This window comes from Rousettus aegyptiacus, unplaced genomic scaffold (assembly GCF_014176215.1).
Source record: "Rousettus aegyptiacus isolate mRouAeg1 unplaced genomic scaffold, mRouAeg1.p scaffold_m13_p_4, whole genome shotgun sequence".
Classification (NCBI taxonomy): Eukaryota; Metazoa; Chordata; class Mammalia; order Chiroptera; family Pteropodidae; genus Rousettus; species Rousettus aegyptiacus.
This window is the reverse complement of record NW_023416307.1, coordinates 89,970,936-89,987,751: the sequence shown is the minus strand read 5'-3', so window position 1 is coordinate 89,987,751 and position 16,816 is coordinate 89,970,936. Positions and strand designations below refer to the sequence as shown.

At 36.3% G+C, this 16,816-nt stretch overlaps 1 long non-coding RNA gene across 1 annotated transcript; it reads right to left on the bottom strand.

Moving 5' to 3' along the window:
* Window positions 1-7,869: 7,869 nt before the first annotated feature.
* LOC118600339 lies at window positions 7,870-13,378 on the bottom strand. The gene is made up of 2 exons (XR_001593906.2): window positions 12,563-13,378; window positions 7,870-8,902 (listed from the first exon to the last, which is right to left on the bottom strand). It is a non-coding gene; the product is annotated as an uncharacterized LOC118600339 (long non-coding RNA).
* Between the last annotated feature and the right edge of the window lie 3,438 nt (window positions 13,379-16,816).

Here is a 16,816-nt window from a genome sequence, read left to right as displayed (position 1 = left end):
CTGATTGCAGATTCAGGGCTATGCCTACAACGTGATGAAACCTATGAATAGTTTAAACACTATCATTAAATGTCAAAGGTGACTTATTTAAGAGACAATTTTATTTAATTGTCCAAAATATTTAAAGCCAGGAATTTCCACTCTAGGTACAAACTCAGCAGAAAAGTTCTCATATACGTTCACGCAAAGACATGTACTAGACTATTCAGAGTTTATAGCAGTAAAAGCTCCAAATGGAAACACTCAAGCACCTGTAGTAGACTGAATAAACGATGGGACACTATAGCAATCCAGTGTAGACCGAACAAGCTACAACTATAAACATAATAATGGTGTATCTTACATATATAATATTGAGAATAAAACAAACAAACAAACAAACAAACAAACAAACAAAAACCCCAGAGCATACTAGATAGTTACATTTACATTAATACATACAAACAGGAAAACCAAACCTGTGCTGTTTTAAGTTCAGATAGTGATAACAGTGACTAGAAGGGAATATAGGAAGGAGGGTGCTTCTGGCTGTTGGGAATGTTTTGCTTCTTTATTTGAGTACTGGTTCTATGGGTGTATTCAGCCTGTGAAAACTCATCACATTGTACATGCACAATGTGTGCATTTTCTTTACGTATATTGTGTTTCAACAAAAAGTTCAAAATATATTTTTAAAGCCACTAAGTACACCAGGAGATTTTCGAAATGCAGATTTTTGGATTTTTTAAAATGTAAAGCAGTAGTTCCCAAACTTTGAGAGGCATTACAATCACCCTTTTTCCCCAAACTACAGAATCTCCAAGAATAAAGAATGGGAATTCAAGCATGTTAGGACCATGGTAAGGCAGATAGGTGGGTTTCCACGATCTATAGCAGAATAAGTAAAAGAAACATTTGTGGGTTTCTTAGCTTCCTATATCCTGAGCACCTTAGAATATGAAAAGTTCCAGTCAACTGCCCAGTATTTACTCCTCAGGATAGCATGGGCTCCTGGCCTCTGACTCTTTCCTATCCCGGCCAAAGTAGTTGGATGGCTCTAGTGGACTTCTGACGTGTTAGTCTGTCCCACACATTTTCCCTTATCCTCCTAATAACAGAGCACTTCTGTTCTTATTGGGGATCCATTCCAAGTGGTTTGTGTGAGACTGATCCCCACTTAAACCCCCTAGCCTTAAGAGTAGGATTCTGACTCAGGCCTATCCAGAGTCCTACCTAAGTCTTTTGACCTGCATTAACTAGCAACTCAGCCTCTATACACTGAAGCTACAAACAAGGAGTGTACAAGTTTGGCTATTGTTATAGAAATCATGCTCTCCACATGCAAGAAGACTGAATGTAGAATAAAGGCAATTAGAGACAATGGACCATGGGAATGGAGAAAGAGATAAATTTCCAAAGATATTATTTGAGTTCCTGGATGTAATCATTTTTGATGTCAACAACTATGCAGTTACAGAACCAATAAATTCCTATTATTGTATGAACGGAGTTGAGTCTGTTTTTAGTACTTGAAACTGAACTGGTGACTAACACCTAGAATTTTAAAAGAGCAAAAAACAAAAAACCAAAACAAGAACACCATGAATGTCTCTTATCTCCATTTCTTAAGCCTAGAAAAAGGCCATAAACTTACCTGTTTCCTGTATTTTGAGCCCACCAGGGTGTACTAATTTTTCTGTGATACAAACTAATTCCAGTGATGCCTGCATATCTAAGGAAGTACTATTCAGTATTAAAACAAACAAACAAAAAACATCAAGCATTCATTTTTCAGCTCCCTGATTCTATCATTCTTCCACTCTTCTCCGCTATATAGAAATCTATGTCTAAATAATAAGAGAAGGAACATGAGAGGTACTTACACTTTAGGTGGTCATTCTACCCTCTGTTCTGTTTTCTTTTGCCAAACAAGTTGGTGTCAGACGGTGACTGGGGCTGGAGTCTTCTCAAAGGCTACCTCACTCACAAGTCTGGTGACTGATTCTTTTCATCATTCATCCTGTTTGATATTTCAGTGGTAGCTCCTTTCCACTTGCTCTAGATCTTCTCTCCAGCACTCATCCTTCATGTTTACTAGGCCCTCTACCTGGAGTAAAAGGAGTCCAAGAACAGAGTAAAGTCTAATAGGTCAGGTCTTGGCCTGTATCTATAGACCAAGTTTGGGAAATAGATGGGAAGCATCACTACAGCAGCCCATCATAAGAGAAGCCAATAAAAATCACCTGAGGGCTCAGCTATCTTTAAAGCCAGATCAGTTTAGTCCTATCTTTCCAGCCCTATCCTCTTAGGAGTCTCTCTAGGTGGAAAGGGACCTTAGTACCACTAACCAGGATCTTGTCATCTCAATATCATTTTTAGAGTCTCATGGGAATGTCTGGATGTTCAGGAAAAGGAAAACTCACTTCTGGGCCTTCTCCACACCCCTCTGAGAGTATTTAAGGTTGGGGAGCAGGCCTAGGCATGGGGACTGTGGAATTCGTATGATCCAGGGTTACCATTTTAAAGCAGTATTACATTAGAAGTATTTAAGAGGCTAATTACATTAAAGTAAATGAGATATCTACTGCTGCAAAACAAGTCACCCCAAGCTTAGTGAAGCAAAATATAAAAAATATTTTGTTATTTTTATTTCTCATGGTCCAGGGGATTGGCTGAGCTCAGTCAGGCAGTTGTCTCTCAAGGTATCTCATATAGTTGGTGCCAGACAGTGACTGGGGCTGAAGTCTTCTCAAATGCTACCACACTCGCAAGTCTGGTGACTGATTCTGGCTGTTGTCTGAGACTGTGTCAACTAGAGCAGTGGTCCCCAATCTTTTGGCACCAGAGACCAGTGCTCCTATGAGAATCTATTGCCTGATGACCTGAGGCATCAGCCAGGTGGTGATGCTAGTGCTGGGGAGCGGCTGCGAATACAGATGAAGCTTCACTGGCTTGTCCGCTGCTCACATCATGCTGTGAAGCCCAGTTTCTCACAGGCCACAGACCGGTATCAATCCATGGCCAGGGGGTTGAGGGCACCTGGACTAGAACACCTACAAGTGGCCTCTCCATGTAGCCTGGGTTTCTTTATACTATGGTAGCTAGGTTCCAAGAGAAGTGTTCTGAGAGAGCCAGGCGGAAGTTATATCACTGTTTATGATTTAGCCCCTGGAATCACACAAAAGCACTTCCATCACATTCTGTTGGCAGAAAGGTCACAAAAGCTTAGCCAGGTTCAATGGGAGGTATATAGATTCTACTTGTTAATTGCAGAGCAGTAAGGTCATAGGGTAAGATAAGCATGTGGTATGACTAATATTGTTATAGTCATCTTTGGAAAATATTATCTGCTATAGCAAGTTTCTTTCAGTAATGTTGAATAGATGCTGGTTGAGTGAATACAAGGTATCTTTATTATTAGAATATTAATTTTCAGGAGCTCCACTAAAACATTGTGATATAGGAAAGCAAAAGTCACCATATAATTAAAATATTTTCTAATACGCCCTCAAGTATCTCTTCTCACTTAACACTGAGAGTAGCTCTGTTGAAAATTGTAACATACACACACAATAGAAAACAAAAATATTAATCTTGCAAAAGATAAAGATTTCATTAAGGCAATTATTTTTAGAGAATATATGGCATCTTATGTAATTGGTAGGGCAGTTAACAAGTAAAGAAGAAAAATTAACAAGAATGATCATGTGTTCATGGAATTATTTGAAAATCCATAGCTTAAGAAAAGCATTAGGGAAAATTGTTGAAACTCTTTGAGGATTTTTGCATGTTAAGTGAAGGATGTTTTGTGTGTCGTTAATTTTTGTTGGAAAAATTATGTGCTCTCCAAAAAAAAAATAAATAAAAGACAATATTTGAGTCAGTCTTTGTACATTTCAAGGACTAGTTCATAGTTTCTATGATAACCTAAATTTTGTTACACGTAAGATAAAATTTTTATATTTAGTTTTAATTTTCAGATATAGTCCAAGTCCAACTTCTTCCTATCGAATTTGTATCCCTTTTGCATGGATTTACTTTTTTCTACTACTTTTGAAAAAAGGTTCTCCTATATTTCACATAAGCTTTCATTATTCCCTAGAGAGTTAAGTATTAACAAATCGGTCAAAATGACTTCAGTAACAGTATTTTCATAACTTTCTTTAAAGCCTATCATATCAAGTAAAATTAAATCTGAGATCTTTACAAGAATATTCACTTTTGCCTTAGATGTTAGGGAAACATGCATCTGTACTTATCTGTCAGATGCTCTTTCATCAAGCATTTATCTACACCTGTTTCATGCAAGGCAGTGTGCTAAGTAATACAGGAATCATAAAGATGAATAGACTGTGATGAAAGCATCAATGCATGTGTTTTCATTCAATGTCATTGTGAAGTTTATTTAACTTTCTCCTCCACCACCACCACCACCAGCAGCCACATAGGTCTAACAGCATAAACACATATACTATGAAAATTATTATGATTATTTTTTTTATGCCTATAGTATTCAGTCTTCCTAGGTGGTCTCGATCCTGTTTAGCTTCCAAGATCAGATGAGATTGGTCATGTTCAGGGTAGCATGGACATAGACTGAAAATTAATTTAAATAAAGAACTTTACCCTACAATTACTTGGAAACAGTATCTCTCATGCATTTGTACTTCTCTTTATGTGTATCACCTATTACTAAATGATATAAACCAATGTGCTTAAATTTTTAGAATGTCTTTCCAATATTTTGACATGTTAAGAGGAAATTTTAAGCGTGAAGGAATCATATAAATGGAGGAGTTATTCTAACTCTTCCATTTTTTTAGATGAAGAAGGTGAAGCTCATAGAGGTGAAATGACTTGTCCAGGGTAATATGAGTAGACAAGGACAGATCAAATTAAGAACTCAGTCTTCTTGATTTTCTCGCTGCCCAAAGTCTTCTCTCCTACATCAGGAATCCAGCTGCAGGAAGACCAAGTAAGGACTATAATTCCAGCCTGGAAAAACAAATAGTTATCATACCTCTCAGGCAAATAGAAACTCTCTGAAGAAAAGGAGAAAGTGCAAATATTCTCCCAGGAGTTCTTTGCTAGCTCAATTTGTGGCTGGTTACATAAATGAGGAGGCTATGCAAGAGAATGGGGTCATGAGTTTCCTGGGGATTAAGCATGATAATGCTGTATGCCCTGGAAAGAAAATGATACTTTGCACTTGTATAATACCTTTTATCCATCCAACAATAATAAATAAGACTTTGTACTTTCAGCCAAATATTACAAAGTACTTAACAAATGTTTAACTCATAAACCCTCAGAACAACCAAAAAAGGAAAACTTTTGAAAGGAGGAAAGAAAGCATCCCTCATCCTCATGATTCAATGGGGAATCTAAGGTCAGAAGAAATGAGTCTACACTGAGCTGAGAGACACCTGACAAGGAAAGACATTCCTGTGTTGGAACACCATCTAAGGTGACCCAGACACAGGATTTCGAAGAGGGCAGAGGTGGACCAGAAAAGTCCTTGTTCCTTCTTCTAGCCCAGTGAATCTGTGAAGCTTTCAAAAGAGGTTTATTTCTAAGTTTATAAAGTCCTTTGACGTTTCCTTAAGGATGTTTGGCATATCCCTTAAAAGAAATTTTTAAAATCACGTATCCCTTCACAGAATTTTAGTTGATGTCTAAAATATTTCGTATGTTTAAATAATTGCAAATGTTGTAATTTTTAGCATATTATTAATATAGCTATTTTAAAATAAACAACCGTAATACTTTTTAGTTAATATTTAATTGAATCTAAAATCTAAGCAATTTGATATCTATCACTGTCCATTTTAAAAATATATAAATAATTTCTTCTTTTAAGAGCCAGAAATTTTATATCATTCCCTTTTCTCCTTAAGCTCATATTTTTATCCCACTTCTACATACTTTTGCCCTAATGTACTATATTATTATGCTCAAGTTCTTTATATTCATTGTTATACTTCTCTGCAATAAAAACATCCATAAATTAAATTTTTTAATTTCCTGTATTTTTGTTAGGCTGAGCTGTAATAACTAATAGACTCAAGCATGCAATTGGCTCAATGCAATCAGTGTTTATTTCTATTTCATATAATAGTCCCGGGTGAGGTGTTTTCCTCCACACAGTGATTAGGGGATCCAATTTTCTTGAATCATACGGTTCTGCCATCCCCTAGAATAAGAATCTAGCTTGCAGGCATATTTTTCTGTGTCCCAAAAGCTAAGAATAGATTGATATCATTTTTAAAGGACTACCTTTTTAAAAAAAAGAATAAAAGCAGAGTATGAGACAGAGGCTTTGTGTAGCCTGCAAAGGCTAAAGTAGTTATTGTCTTCTTCTTTACCGAAGTTTGCCAACCTTTCTTCCAGAGCCTCATTCTTGACTATATCTGGCTGGTAGAAGGAGAAGCAGAGTGCATGAAAGAGATTTTATGGGGAAAGGCCTGGAAGTGTCCCACATTTCTTCCATTCACATTCTGTTGCCAGAACAATCACAGGACTACACCTTACAGCAAGGGGGTTAGGGAAATGCAGGCTCACTGTGTACCCAAAGAAGAAGAGAACAAATTTTAAGAGGCAACCATGGTTAGCCTCTAAAGTACAAAAATAACTTATTATTATAATTATTATTAGTGTAAAATTTATCAAAATAACCCTCATATGTGACAAATTAAGATAAACATTGAACATATAAAGTAAAATTGTATTAGAGGTACAGTTCTTAATAAGATGGATGAGACTGTTTTCTTTTTAATTAGTTCATGTGTCCCAAGTTAGAGAATCGATTTTATTCCTATTTTTCACTTTTATAAATGTTACCACCAAGAAAACTTTACAAAAATTGGATGAATGCAATGGAAGAAGCTTTTTAAAAAAGAAATCTCAACTGAGTTATTCGAAATTATTCAGAATTTTGTAACAAATAATTTTATAATCTGTCATCAAAAATTTGCTTTAATAATCTATCAGCTCAAAATTCAATTAAGGACTCCTCAAACTTTATGGAGTTTTTTTAATTAGAGAAAAACTTGACTTACAAATGATTATAAAATTTCTGCAATTTCGGGAAATTTGTTAAAAATGTCTACTAAAATTTATAAGATGACTACCTCTGTTCTCTTTCAATTAGAGGTGTCTTGTTTACTCTGAAAATAAAAATATTAGTTTTAACATACTTTTGTCAATACTTTATTTTCCAAAAATGTTTGTGTTTTAACTCATTTTAAGTAATATTTTTGTCAAAAGTTTGGAGCTGCTAATACAGCTCATTTAACTTTAGGAAATACTTTCCATATATCCTAATTGGAAAAGGAAGTCCTCATTGTCAAATCAATCAGCTAATTTTGACTTGAATTCTGTTGCAAAAGTCTGAATTCATTTATCAGTTCAAATAAGTTAAAATGCAATTTGAAAAATAATACGAAATTATGGAGAAAATATGAAACACATCTTGTAAAATAAGTTACTACGAGCTGTACATGAGGATGTAGAGCTAATGTAATTAATGCATACATTTAAAAATGTATAAACAATTATAAAATGCTATTTCTTGTTACACAATTTATAATAATACAAGAAAATGTGGGTGAAATTTTAAGTTACTTACAGAGCAAGGAACGATAGAAGTCCTGGTATTTCTTTTGTAAATGTGCATTACAGATAATGGACTTGTGGAAGGGGTAGATTAACTAAAAGTCGCACATAAAAATTCAGAAAATAATCTATTAAGGTTTTTAAAACTTACTGAAAAGAGAGTTTTATTAACTTTCCTATTTGCTTAATGAACGAGAAAAAGTATAAACTGCTAGAAACTAGTATGGCAGCTAGCACATAATTTTATTTTACATTAATAAGAGTGAGAAAATACAATGCTTTTAAAATTATTTTTAATTTAAGTATAATTGGCACATAATGTTATATTAGTCTCAGGGGTACAATATAGTGGTTTGACATTGTTATACCTTACAGTGTGATCATCCCAGTAATTCCAGGGATCATCTGTCACTGTGCAAACTTAGCACAATATTACTATGTTTCCTTTCCCCTTATTCACCTGTCCCTCCATCTCTTCCCTTCAGCAACCATCCCTTCAGTCTCCGCTTCTATGAGTCTGGTTTTGTTTTGTTTGTTCATTTTAAAAGAATAAATAGGATGAGCATTGACTACCACTGGAAAAATATTCCGATATAATTTCACGTATTTAAATTTTAATTATTCTATTCAGTGATGCCTACATTATGTAACGGAAATATGTGATTTTTTATCCACGAGTGTTATTTACTACAGTAGAGAATGTAGTAGTCTCAGAAAACATTTCGGTTAAATTTAAAAAATTTACCTTCGAGTTGCACCATTTTGGAGAGCATCATTCACATGTATTCTAGTAAAGTGGATGACACTAGAAAAGGTGTGAGAGAATCCAATGTGTGTGCCATTTTGTTGTGCTGCTCAGCCCTGTGTCAGCATCAGAAACTTGCACTGCTTCCAATGCTTATACATAATCCTTTCCAACTAGGTGCTTCCTAGGGCTGAATATTGAGAGTAACTGAAAACATATGGCAGACACCATTTCAGCATTTGAAGTGTTCTTTACTTTGCTGTCATGGGTCTCTCTCTCAAGAGTTGTGCATGCTTCAACATATTGGGACAAGAGATACTGAGTTTCTCCACCTCTGCACTTCAGAATATCTGAATCCAGAGCCTCCCAACACAAACCCAAATACTCCAGGTCTAAGGCCACACCACACCTTTAATGGAAAGATCTGCCAGGTGATTTTGCTTAATCATTACAAGAGGCTCTCTCAAAATCAATGCTTCAAGTTATCCATTTGTTTGCCTCTTCTCCCACTCTCCAGAGACTCTTAAGATCCTGGAGATAATATTCCAAGGTAAGTTTCAGGATCTGCAAAAAGAAGAGAGGTTATTTCAAAATGAAAGGTCAAAATAAAGAATTTGTATTAAACTTGAGGCCAGTTTTTAGAAAGAACAAGTTGAAAATCTGGAAATTGATTACTTAAAAAAAAAAAATTCCATGCACATATAACCCCCTTAGAATGTTGCTTAACTCAAATTGAAGACTGCTCCTTTAGGGAGATTTTTGTAGCTCATGCCTTTGGTTAGACAAAATAAATATTTAGTTGATACCACACATGTGTGTTTTCTAGTCCAGCTTATAGCTGAAATTCCTGATGTGAGCCTTGACATTCCAAGCTCCCTGACCTTTCCAATTCTCATGTTTTATGATTTGAAAATTCTATGGTAAGTTTGAATGTTTTTCTGAAGGTCAGGGAGAATCAATGGCATTTTTTAAATAAAATAAGTATGTGGCAAAGCAGTCTTTCTGTAGATAAATGTAGCAATACTGTGTAAGGTAGGCTGTGAGGGAAAGAAAGTTGGGAGACCAGTTAAAAAGCTATTATATTTGACCCTGAGGAAGGTTACAAGGGCTTGGACTAACGTGGTAGGAGGAAACCTCTTCTTTTTATTTCTTCCTTCTTTCTTGTTAGTAGAACTCTAATTTTATTTGGGAATCCACACCTCAGGAAAGATGACCCTATTCTTGGCTCAGGGATATATCCTCATCATTCTAAGCCAATCATGATAACCCTATACTCCTTGCCAGTGATTGTTTTGAAAATGAGCACATGACCCGGTTTAGGTCAACGAGACGTGAGAAGCCTGCAAAGGGACTCCTAGGAAAGTTTATTTCATTCTTATGAGGCGTACATAAGAAGATGCTCTCTGCTTTATCTACACATTGGGGTGTCTGGTTGTGATGCCTAGATCTCTGCCATCATCTTGTAACCAGAAGGGCAGCTGGCCTGAAGGTGGGTAAACCGAAAGACAGAAACAACCCAGAGTCCTTTATCACCCAGCTATCCAATTTTTAAGCTTGCATCATCTGGGGGAATGATGGCACTGAAGAGAGAAGTGTGGAGGCCAGAGGAAAGAAAGAATTTGAAGGAAGAGGATGAAACTCTCAGTGTTATAATTGAATGTGAAAAACAGTGGTGTTTCTATGTGGAAATTGCCAGCACCTAATCAGAGGCATGGAAATAAAGCTCAGGATGCTATCAGGCCCAAAATGTTAATCAGAAGTTACTTGCAGGAACTATTATCTGCAAGGGGAAAAAGTATGGAGGAGCACTGCCACTGTCCTAGTGTCCCATAGCTAACTCCTCTAGGGGAATCTAACATAAGGGGGGCGGAAATAATAAATGACCATCTGCTTAAAAAAGACAGAGAGATACCTATGCCAACCTAATCTTAAGATAAAGATCTATTTATAATCCAAAACAGGAATTCTATTCCCCAAATTTAATAAGAGTGTTTCTAGACAATTTAAGGACTTCAGTAATTCTGGTTTTAAAGAGGAGTCCCAGTCATCTCTCTTCATCCCCACAATATGAAAATTCAATTTCATTTTTATTGAATAAGAGCATAATTTTTAACTAATGAGATTCTTTGTGTTTCTTTGCAGAAAGAAGAAATAAAAAAAAAATCCATCAGAGTAGATGACCTTTCCGATGATGATAACCCCAGCTTTAGTAGGTCAGTTTTTGTGCAGGGTGCTTTTACATATTGTTTCCAGTCCTCTCAGCAATCCTTCCAGGGGATATTGTTAGTCTAGATTTACAGATGAGGGAAATACAGAAATAAATAGATTAAGTAACTTGCCCAAGGCCACAGTTAGCTGGAATTCTAAATCTAGTATGCTTATTGCCAAAGCACATAATATTTATGTCACATACTGACTTTATGGAGAGAATATAAAGCAGATAAAGCAATGAGCCTTGAAGTGTGCATGTTTTTCAATAGAGAAAGTCTGTCAAAGAGTCAGAGAAGGAGCAACGCAAAAGATAGTGTTAAACCCTGAAGTCTCCCAAATCAGGTGGATAATTTTGGGACTCTTAAATGGAGAGGGCACAATTCCAAGGCAACCCAATACTCCACTTCAGGAGCCACTTCATATTTGTCAAAAATGTCTTCCCCTCAAATACCACTGATGAAAAGACCACTGTGGTTTCAACCAGCCCTAGAACTGGAGAAGTTGGTGATCCCAGAGTTTTGTCCTTGGCCTCCTTTTCTTCCCACGGCACAGTGTCTTGGTCAAACTTATTCATTCTCATGGCTATGTATCTATAGAACTCTCTCCAGCTTAACACATCACCTAACATCTCCTCATGATGTTCTTATAGGTACTTTAAACTCAATGTATCTCAAATTGAGCTTATCATCTCATCTTTATCCCAAACCTGCTTTCCCCCCAACATTCTTTCTATTGGGAAGTGCCATCACAGCCAATTCATTGTTGACACCTGACATTTGTACAGCATTCTCACAGTTTCCATCTCTCCTTCTTTCATCTGCACAGTTCCAGTGCAATTATACTTTCTAAACATCTATAATTCAATTCTTCTCAACCTTCTATTACATCAAGGCATACACAATAAATCTGAGAAACCTGGATTTGCTTTGACTGAAAAAAAAAGTTTTTAGTTTAACTTTTAAAAAAAGAAATTAACACATAAGTTCTTGGCTAACTCATGGAAACCAAAGGTAGTGATACATTTAGGCCTTGGTGACGTTCTGGGTCCATGGTCTGAAGTGCTAGAGGGAACCTAGAAACCCCTCTCTATCTTTCATCTATCTTCCTTTCTGCTTCATTTTACTCTTGATGGCCAGCGATTTCATTTGTCCTATTCACTTAAAAGATGGTCATACCTAATGAATGAACTTCAAGTCTTTTAATACCAATTCCAAGGTTCCAGATGAAAGGGCACAGTGGTACTACTTGGATTATGCACTCATTTTTCATCCAATTGATTTTTTTCCAGCTTTATTGTAGCATAATTCACAAATAAAATTGTAATATATTTAAAGTACATCATATGATGATATATGTATGCATTTTGAAAGGGTTTCCACCATTAACTTAATGAAACATTGATGATCTCACATATTTATCCTTTATGGGGAGAGGGAAGAACATTTAAGTTCTACTCTTTTAGCACTTTTCAATTATACAAAAAAAAGTATCATTGACTATAGTCACCATGTTATACGTTAGAGCCTCAGACCTTATTTATCTTAGAATTGAAAGTTTTTACCCTTTGTACCAACCTCTCCCCATTTCCCCCCTCTACTCCCCAGGCCCTGGCAACTACTATTTTACTCTCTGTTTCTATGAGGTTTCACAGATGTAAATTAAAAAAACAAAAACTTTTTTTGCATAAACATTCAAAATTTCATATCAATTGATGTTATATTTGAAGAGCTAACATTATTGGCAAATGTAATGATGCCTTTCTTTTATATGCAAAATATATCTAATAATAACTCTGCAGATTAAATGAGACCATGTATGTAAAGCATCCAGCAAATAGTAGTACTAATAACAATTACTGAGAAAGCAGCTTTTCTTAACTTTAATCTTGTAAACCAAACGAGTACTACCAGACACATTCTGATTGACTAATAAAATAACAAGCAAGATCAGTCTTCCTTTGTCTATAGAGGCCAAAAATCAGTGTAAGGAACTTCAGCTTTGACTATTGCTTACCAGGCTGGCCATGACATTTCTGAGACTGCAAGGGCTGTTGATTCCATTTTGCTGTGAAACTGGCCACATGCCACATAGTCCAGGCCCATTTAAATTACTGCCTGAGTTGCTCTCCCCTCACCGTGAAATCAGATCTGCCAAGAGGCTGTCAGTGTGAGAATCCTTGCCTAAAATAGAGTTTAAAATGTGTAAGGTAGTAGCATTTACCATGGACCGAAATCCTTGCTATTCATCTTGTTACTGCCCACCCCTAACCCTAAGTCCAAATCTATTCGCACACCTCACTTTACAGAAAGAAGGTAGAATATTAAGTCTCCTATCAAAGTAGATACTGAATGTACAGGTTTTCTCATTACAGAGATTTTAGACAGAGACTTCTCTCTGCGGTTACCAGAATGCGAGCTGAAATGAGCAGATTTAGGAACTTGTGTTTGGAAGCCTCTGGTTTTGTGAAGGAGTGTGTCACAAAGTGGGAGCCTGGATGTCAGAGCTCATCTGGGGCACACATGTTGTTTACATCTCTAACCACATAAAAAGTGATGAATAACTCAAGAGGGTTTTGCCGACAAATAGAAACATTTACCACACAGCAGTTATAATGGCCAAAATATAAAATCCAGTAGGAAATTAATGAATATGTTTACAAAACTATCTTAAATAAATTAGTTGATCTCATCAGAAATCTTTGATTTGGGATTCTGGCACAGAAAATCTAATTTTTCAAAGTAAGTCATTACATTAAGAATATCTTTTTAAAAAATACTGATTAAAGATGGCTGACCGGACAAATCTCCCAAATCACCATTAAGATAAGAAGGAAATAATGATAGGAACAAAATTTTAGAGGCTGAAAAATTGGACAATTGGTATTCGACTTAGTATATTGAGAAAGCTAAATCCTAAACCAGCAAAAGAGAAAACCAAGTAGCAACTCAATTCCCAGGACAGGCCACTCCAAGAGCCCCTTCCTTCCCAAAGGCAGCTTAGCTAACTGCTTTTCCCCAAAACAGCAAAGGACCTGAAATTTTCTTCTGCAGAGGATGAGGGCTTCAAAGCCAGAACTAGAGGCACCAGGGATGATCAAGGTTGGGAAAACTACACTGAAAGCAGAGAGATTGAAAAAAATTTGTATAACACATCGTTATTCCCCAGTCTGCATTCAACTTTCAGAACAGTGGCAGTCAGGGTTCTCTAGGCAGGAGAGCGGAAGTTTCCTCCCTGAGAAATTTAAACAGACCAAGAAAGAGGACCTAAAAACAATGACATTTCCCCACTATAATTGTTCCAAGCAGATCACCCTGAAGACTGAACTCAACAAGCTTCATCCATCACACACTGTTTCCCACCAGTTTTAAAATATGAGTGAAAGGCAAGGATCAACAGACATCTGAAGAAAGCCTCCACCAGAGAATATAAAGATAAAACACACAAAGTTTTTTTTTTTTTAATCACCTGAAGAGCAAATAGAAACTATGCAGAGAAATAAAACCTTCCCCCCAAAGCAATTCAATTATTAATATCCTCAGAGAAGTAAAAAGATATCTTAATTTAAAATATAATAGAATTTAAAAACTTAACAGAAGGTTTAAGGCAATAAAGGCGAAGAACTCTCAGAAAGTAAAGCCAAAAGACAAACAAAAGGTTAATAAGAAAGAGATAAGACAGAAAATCAGTCCAGAAGTTCCAATGTTCTAATAAATAAGAGTTCCAGAGTGAGAAAACAGAAATAACAATGGGAAAGAACTCACAATAAATCAATAATTCAAAACGATTTCCAAAACCAAGGGATGCGATCTGCCAGACTGATAGGGTCCAACAATTAATTGGCATAACGGGTTAAAATAGATCAAGACTAAAGCACATCATTGTGAAATTTCAAGAAACTCTAGAGACAAGAGAAAATCCAAGAAGCTTTCAGAGAGAAAAAGCAGGTGTCATACAAAGGACCAAGAGTCTGAATATTGGAGGCAATATGAGATGGTAATTATTAATCCACACAAGACTCAGATACTGTTTTGATTTCTAAAAAAAATAAAGTGAAATAGTGAGCAGAACTCTAAGGAACACTTCAGGGAGGAATCCTAATTCCAAAACATACATCTGTAGGACAGGAAACTTAAAACAAATGTTCAATGTTTCGGAGTTAGACTGAAAAAATAGATTATAGTAGAGTTTTCTTCTTAATCCTTAGATATCAATAAAGCCACAATCATAGTAGCTAACCTGGGCCAGACATCTCAGTAAACATTTCTAACACACATTAGCTTATATACTCCTCATGACAATCCAAATAGGCAGAAATAATTACCATAATTTTACAAATCAAGTTACACTAATTAAGTAATTTACCCAAAAGTCACTACCTTTGGTTAAGAGGAGGAGCTAGAATCCAAACATTAAAACCCATTCTTTTAGCTGCTATGCCACGCAGCCCTGGGAAATAATGTTCATATTTAAATATTTCAGTAACAATTTTTGTAAAGCTTAATATTTCTGCCAACAGTGACTTCTTAGAGTTAGCAAAAACACATGTATCAGAGCTCTATTTTATATCTTTATATTTTGAAATAATGAGGAGGAAAGAGGGAGATTAGCTTAAAATTATTCTAATAAAATAAAATATTAGTTCATGATTTTTTGGAAAAGAGTAACTTGTTTATTAGCTGGCAGGACTTCTAGGAAATCTTTTAAGAAAAGCAAAGTTTCAAAATGAGGGTCCGAGAAAGAGTTGTAGTATTTCAGTTTTAGCTGACCTACCACTCAATTGTTCAGTGGCATTTATGCACGGGCTACAAGAGGGCTTTGCACAAGACTTTTCTAACTTGGCCCGGCAGCCATTTTTATGTACAAAAGCCCTCCCATACTGAATTTTCCATATTAATGTGCTTCCATTGTTCTCAGTTGGGCCTGCAGTAACTTTAGCTCTCTTCCAGATGTTTCCTGACATCAGCATCCAAGATGTGCTGGCCAGCTGTCTTTAAAATTGCAGGAACTCTGTGTTGTGCGTATTAGTTATGCAAATGGAAAAGCAAGGACAAGAAGCCAACATAGTGGATAAAAAAAAAAACCAGGGGAGGGATTGGAGCAGGGCTTTACTGGCACATGCAATGTAGGGAGAAAGCCAAGAAAACAAGCTGTCTTTGATCAAAACCCCCAGCAGCCTTCACCACCACTGCCCACGCAGAGGGGTCAGTGTCCTCAGTTCCTAGGTCAGGCTTGGGTTTCTGGAAGCTTCCTCACTCTGTTTTGGTGATTGCATAGGAACACACTGAATACCCACAGATCTATCAAGCCACTAACCAATTTCTCCTTTGCTCTGCTTTGTCAACAGAAAAATATCTGCATAGACCAGAGAACAATTCCACAAAGTGTAGTTCTTGGTGAATTAATAGATATTTCATGAAAAAAAAGGGTTGGGCAGTTAAATGAGTTTAGAAAAAAAAAAAAAAAACTCAGTTAAACAAAGTTAAGAAATTCCTTCCCCCAAAGCTCAGGGCCTCTGATATGTTCATGTACACTGTGAATATCAGACATAACCATTTCTCAGAGGACTGAGTTTACCTGAGAAAATACTGGTCAAGAGGCAATGTGGCTTTCTAGCTTTAATGACCCTCTCAGATGCTAAATTAAGTGCCAACTGAGTAGCTTTGCATATCCGAACTTAACACATCCGTTACTGAACTCATAATTGCCTCTTGTACCTGCTCAGGCTCCAGCTTTTCTTCCCTGGATTATGGCAGTATCATTACTATTCTCCTAAACTATAATTATGGCAGTCATCCTCCATGTTTCCTTTGTCCTCATCTGAACCCTCCCTCATCTATCGCCCTGTTAAAGGGCTATTGCTTTGTCTTCATAGCACCTCCATGGGACCAGATCAGCAACTTCAGACCTGTATCCCTAGATGACTGACTGGACATTTCTATTTGGCTCATTAAGTACACTGTACCTGGGCTTTCCAACGACAATTTAAGTCTCCCTTACCCAACAGGTATCCTTTTCTCAACTCTCTGTTACTCTCAACAATACAGAATCACTATGTTCTCAACTCTACTGTGTTCTTTTTTCCCTTGTTCATTTTCATTTTTTTTGTTGGTTGGTTTATTTTGTTTGTTTTTTAATTATGGTAAAATAAACATAAAATTTACCATCTTAACCATTTTTAAGTGTACAGTTCAGTCGTAAGTACATTCACACTATTGTACAACCAATGTCCAGAACTCTTCATGTGTCAAAACTGAAACTCTACTTATT